The sequence below is a fragment of the Cryptomeria japonica genome, chromosome 10, assembly GCF_030272615.1.
Source record: "Cryptomeria japonica chromosome 10, Sugi_1.0, whole genome shotgun sequence".
NCBI classification, from domain to species: Eukaryota; Viridiplantae; Streptophyta; class Pinopsida; order Cupressales; family Cupressaceae; genus Cryptomeria; species Cryptomeria japonica.
The window spans coordinates 32,366,717-32,372,806 of NC_081414.1; the positions used below are offsets into that span (position 1 = coordinate 32,366,717).

At 36.3% G+C, this 6,090-nt stretch overlaps 1 pseudogene; it reads right to left on the bottom strand.

The window, feature by feature from the left end:
• Positions 1-850: 850 nt before the first annotated feature.
• Positions 851-5,853, bottom strand: LOC131038211 (protein DETOXIFICATION 33-like; annotated as a pseudogene).
• Positions 5,854-6,090: the final 237 nt, after the last annotated feature.

Sequence of the window (6,090 nt, forward strand, 5' to 3'; positions counted from 1 at the left end):
CTCTCTCTATCTCTTTCTCTTCATATATTTCTCTACCGCTATCTTCATATCTCTCTTTATCTCTTTCCATTTCCCTCTGTCTCTCTCTATATCAATGTCTGTCTATATCTATCCCTCTCCCTCTCTCTCTGCCACTCTATATACTGAGCCATATCTCCCTCTCTCCCCCTTTTTTTCTTTCTCTCTCCATTTCTCTCCCATCCTCTCCCTATCTCTCCATCTCTCTCTCTCCCTCACTAGCACGATTAATCACCAAAAAAATGGTCTTTTTTTGGATATATTTGAGTAGTACATGAGGTCAATTGATAGGCCATTTATAAATAAACCGTGCATTCATTTATAAGGAATTAAACACAAGTGAAAGAAAAAAGAAGAGATATAAAGGGAGAGGGAAAGGGATATGTATGGGCCAATTTGTAATAGAAATATCAATGAAGATGCTGGCATAGGTTGACACCTAGAGAAATATCAATGAAGATGCTGGCATAGGTTGACACCTAGTATGGTGGCTATACCTTTGGTAAATCTTTGAACCAATGGTTACAATTTTAACAAAATATTGAATTATTTGTAGTTGACATGAATAGCTTTATTTATTTTTTCATCACACATGCACCGTCCTTTAGTGCCTTTTCCCACTTATACTTCTTAAGACAAAATACTCTCTCTCTCTCTCTCTCTCTCTCTCTCTCTCTCTCTCTCTCTCTCTCTCTCTCTCTCTCTCTCCATTTGCATTTGCCTATCTCTCCCTCTACCTTTCTATATTCTATCCATTTCTTCTCTTTTAATTCTACACAAACCTCCCTATCTCTCTCTATCCATCCATCCCTCTCCCTCTCTTCCCATCTTCCTAAACCTCTATATCTATATCTCTTTGTCTCTTTATCTCTTCATATCTATCTACCCCTATATGTCTCCCTCTCCCTACCCTTATATGTCTTGAATTTATTTATGCCACAAATGTATGCAAAATAACACACCAAACTTTTCCATAATTCACATTCCATACATCTTTGGTGTACCCATTGCACACCAAAGTGCGATTGCTAGTTATTAAAAAATGCTCCTTAACAAAGTTGCTACCTCGAGTAAAAGTAATAATAGGGCTTCCAAATTGTAGCGCAGGTTTAAATCAACATATTTTAGAAAAAGGTTTAAATTGCAGAAAGAACAATTCTAATTTGGTAGTTGTACCGTCAATTCAACAGATCTTTTCTACGATTGAGAAATCCAACAAGATTTCAAGTTGGTGGCTGTAGCGTCGATTCAACATTTCTTTTCTCTTTTGAGAAATCTTAAGATTTCAAAGTCAGGTTCTGATTTTGAACATTTTCTTCCGCCTGACAATTAAAATTGAAAGAATCAGGTCAGAGCATTATGACAAAATTTTAGGTCCTGTGGGTTGTATTAAAAGTCATTAAATGTCTTCTCTGACCTTCATTCATCTATTAATTGGTAGCCCAGCTGATCCACCCCACAACTTGAGGCGATCCTTGGCTTGAGCAACCTGCACCACAAAAGAAAAGACAGCCATTCAAATTCAAGACAGTGAGATCATGGTGCTGAAATCCCCTGCAGAAATACGACGCTTTACCTCTTTATTCCAGTCAGTGAAATATGTGTTTAATATTAAAATGAGAGTCTGGAGGGCTGTTCCACAGATTATACCAGTCCAAATGCCCTGTTTCAACATGCAATTTAAGCTTTTTGGGTATACAATAAAAGAAGAGAATTTAGAGAGGAACAAATTTACCTTGGCTCCAAGGTCAAATTTATAGCCCATAAGAAGGCCCAGGGTTACTCCTATAACATAGTAGCACCCTATGTTTACATAGGCTATCAGGGCTTTCCAACCTTCACCCACAGCCACACCTGAGATGTTTCCACGAAGAGTCAAAATTTATAATACAACAGTGTGAACCCAACATCAAATTGGCCAACTTCAAGAATTACAGTCATGTAAACCTTGAAATCTGAATTAGAATTTACATTCTACCTGATAGAACTGGCTGTACACTATTTAAGAGCATTGTGACTCCAAGTAACACTGCCATGCTGGACACTTTTTTCATTACCACTTTACTGTCTGTGAATAGTACAGCAAATCATCTTTGGTAGCTAAAATGATACACATACATATCAGACCGATTGATAGTGATGTTATAGTTACTATAAGGACAGAGAATTTTGCGGCTCTTGGGTGGCCAGCTCCCAGTTCATTTGATATTCTGACACTGCACAAAATCAATGCAGGCTAAGCAGTAAGTACCGGTTACGAGCTTCCCAATTATATGATATCTAGGTAGTGTTGGGAGAACCTAAAAAGTTAAATACAATTAGAAACCCAGTCTATTAATAGAAAAAGTTTATACCTAATGGCAGCATTGAAACCCATGAAGATCATGGCTTCTCATCCATTCAAAGTCATGCTGCAAAAGGAGTAGATAAAAGCTGTCAAATGGGATTCCTTTAACAGTAAGAATTATAATAGATAACAACCTTAAATAACCATATAAACCAGGACTAAAGGACCTAATTCCTGTACAGGTCCACTAACCCATACATCCAGCAGTTTATCTCAATTAGTAAGAGCTTGTGATTTCATAAGGATATGTTTAAACAGCTATGCCAGTAGATTAACAACTGCATTTTAATACATATGTTAAATTTTGGAGTCGATAGATTGGGAAAAGCTACTTACCAGACAGATAATGCATCGACTTCAACTGCTGCATTTTTTAGATGACCCGTCAAAAGAATCAATGACATCATATACCAGAACTCTAGACTGAAAATATCAACCACACAAGTGAATGTGACCAATTCAATCTTAGCTCTTCAAAGATTTTGTTCATTCTAGGTTTTACAAAGCTAGAAAATTGAGTTTGGAAGATAAAATAAACCATAACATGACAGCTGAAGCCATTGAAAGTCGAACAAAAGCCCATAAATCCCGGAAAGCAAGCCAGGAGAATCCTCTCCAGGAATCTTGGCAGAAGTAAACGATATACAAGAATTGACAGATATCAATAAGCCACCATGATACATTCAATGGGATAGCTACTCCAACTAATCCCAAACCCAATTTGAATATTAGTAACCAACACAGAAAAACATGGATTATAAATCCAATCAAGGAAATCCAAGCCATGGCCATGACTTTTCTCTGTGCTTGAAGAAATTTCTGCTTTGGGAAGATGAATACAAAAGAAAACAGCTGTGGTAATATCCAAAGAACAAATTTTCCAGCTAAATCAGCTACTTCAGCATCCTGTCCTAGCAGCTTTAGAATTGGCGTGGCAAAAATGTAAGCAAGAATCAAAGGCAGTGCTGTACAGAACAATATTATCCATGAACGCTGCATTTATACTCCAAGCATGTGAATCTGTCCTGCACCAAAGGCCTGACCACAGAGGGTCTCTAGTGCACTGCCCATTCCCAACTACACAGAGACCAGAAAAAATATTGTCTTGCTTCATTCATTTCAAACTTCAAAGTAAGTTGTTGAATATTGCTATAAAGTCAAAACATAGATGCAGTAGTTAATGAATTCTTCAGTATTTGATAGCTCCACGAAATTTGAGATTAGTTAATTGGCCCAGTTCTTATTCTTACACTATTAACACTTGAAAGAATGTCCAAACTCCAACATTTAAGACACCCAAGATCTTTTTTTGAAAGCTAATTGTCTCACGAGTCGCTCTATGGTGGATAAGATGAAGAAATCTGCAGTAAATATGTACTATTGTAGTTGCAATAATAAGCTTCCCACCAATCAGCATAATTGTTACAAATAATGGCTATTTTAATAAATCTAAGCCCCCTTGAATTCGGTCCTATAATTCTGGTTGGCCTTCATACTTACAAGTCACTTACTACCTCATATTACAGTGTTTATTGTAGGACTATCCAATCCTGATATAAACGGATTTGCACAAGATTAGGTTCTACACTGAAATTAGGCAGCATGTCTGATGGGAAGTTGTTTTGTGGTCAGCCACAAATTTATGTGGGCTTCACATTGTGAATTCCATGCTAATGCCACTGATTTTCCTCCATCAATGAGGAAGAGGATTGGCTACACCAGGCACCTATGGGTTGATAGAATGTAGGAATGGCCTGCTACAGTTATCAGGTTTAAGTCACCTTGTGGTGCTTGTGGTGCTTGTGGACATCTATAACAAGACAGGGTATTGCTATCCCCTATATTTGGAGCAAGACACTTCTTTGAATCTTCAGTCCTTGGGAGATGCATACATACTGCTTTTTTCATTTCTAGTAAGAAGAATATATCTACCTGGTGTCTATGATGCAAGATAGAATCCTAATAATAAATGAAGAACAGCATTTCAACTAAAGTACTTCATATTATTTGGTTATTTGTTGTATGCTATATCTACATATACTCTAAGAGATGTTAAAGGAAGGGAGTCAATTATTGTCCATGTTTCAATTATCTTTTATTGGAACACGCTAATTAAAAGTCTATTAAAAAAATATTTATTGGTTCAATAGTTTTTCACTTATATATCGAGTAGTTGAAAAAAAAAATTAATTAGAAGATTTGTGCAATTTTATTGGTACCCATAGCACATGATTACTGGGCCATTTGTGCATAAGTATTTGATCAGTTGTGCAAATTTTATGTGGGTCAAAGTGAATGGTTAACAAGGTAATTGAGAATATATATTGAAAGTCACCTTGAAATGACCACTTTTTGATCCTTGTGCACATAATGAATCTTCCTATATTTTTTGAACTACCAAAAAACCGAAACAATAACTATAAATTCTTAAATTGCATATAAAGAAAAAAAAATCATCAAAATTTAAAGGTACATGAAATTAATAATAACTCCTAATACCTTTCCCTATTCAATATTTCTTGAAGGAAGTTTATAATTGCACGAAAAGTAGAGCACTTGTATAGCTGTCCACTGGATGATTAGTTGTCTAATTTTCTAACTCTTAACCTGTACAGCTAGCCAATATAGAATTAGAGCAGTTGCCAAGGCTGTCTAGGAGCCCATCTAGGACCTCAAACTGGGTAGCCAACTCACACTCTGATAAACAAAAATGTGCTTTAGATATAAAGCACAACTATTGGAAGAGAATGGCTCTAAGTTTGAATCTGAACTCATCTAATTTTCCAAATACGTTTGATTCAATCTTCGGAAATGGAAAAGAAAGAGAGAATATAGATTAGCACTATTTACAAGTTACCATAGTAGATCAATGGTGCCATACAAGTACAGCTAGATAAAATAGACAAGATGAGCGTGTATCTCATCTCCAATGAGCAAACAGAAATAAAGCAGTGTAGGAAAACATTCCAAAATAGCTTAAAAGTGTATAATTGAATGTTTCTCATCTATCATCTAGGATAGTCTAGCACCAATTAGATTACTAATTCCAAGAATGCCCCCAAAACAGTGTATTCTAAAAGTATAGAATGGCCTGGGCTAAGTCAACCGGGTGATCCTATATTTGGGATTGGATGTTGCTGTTCAGACCCAAAATTATGCAACCATAGGTGCTGTTAAGACCTGTGATGTCCCCTAATCCTATATAGAGCATATATATTGTTTTCTTCACTGATTCATATTAAAAAACCGAGAGCACACATAAACTGTTAAAACAAAATGAGTTTTCCATGTACTGTTGACTGTACCAAAATTCACTATGCTCCCTACTAATTTCTTATAAAATTCGTTTTTTTATTCACTCAGTAAAATTGCAAAACAGAGAACACAGCCAAATGAAAAGCTAAACTGTGGGTATTATCTTTTGCAATCACCGTAATTCCAAAAACCAGAGTTGAAATGACTGTGTTCCCCATGGCCACAGCAGCCTGGTTCACAGTACCCAATTGTCCTGCAAAGGTCTGTGAAATGCCTCCAATTGAATAGTTACATAAACTGGTGAAAATTGCAGGCCCTGCAATTGTCCACAACTTTTTACATTCAATCCAACTCTCTTTCCTAAAATTTTCAAATGTAGAGATGGCAGGTATATCAATATCAGCCTTTCTTGGCACCTCTTCACATTTATCTCCATTTATGTTGTCTTGTTCTTGCTCTTCAGCAATCAG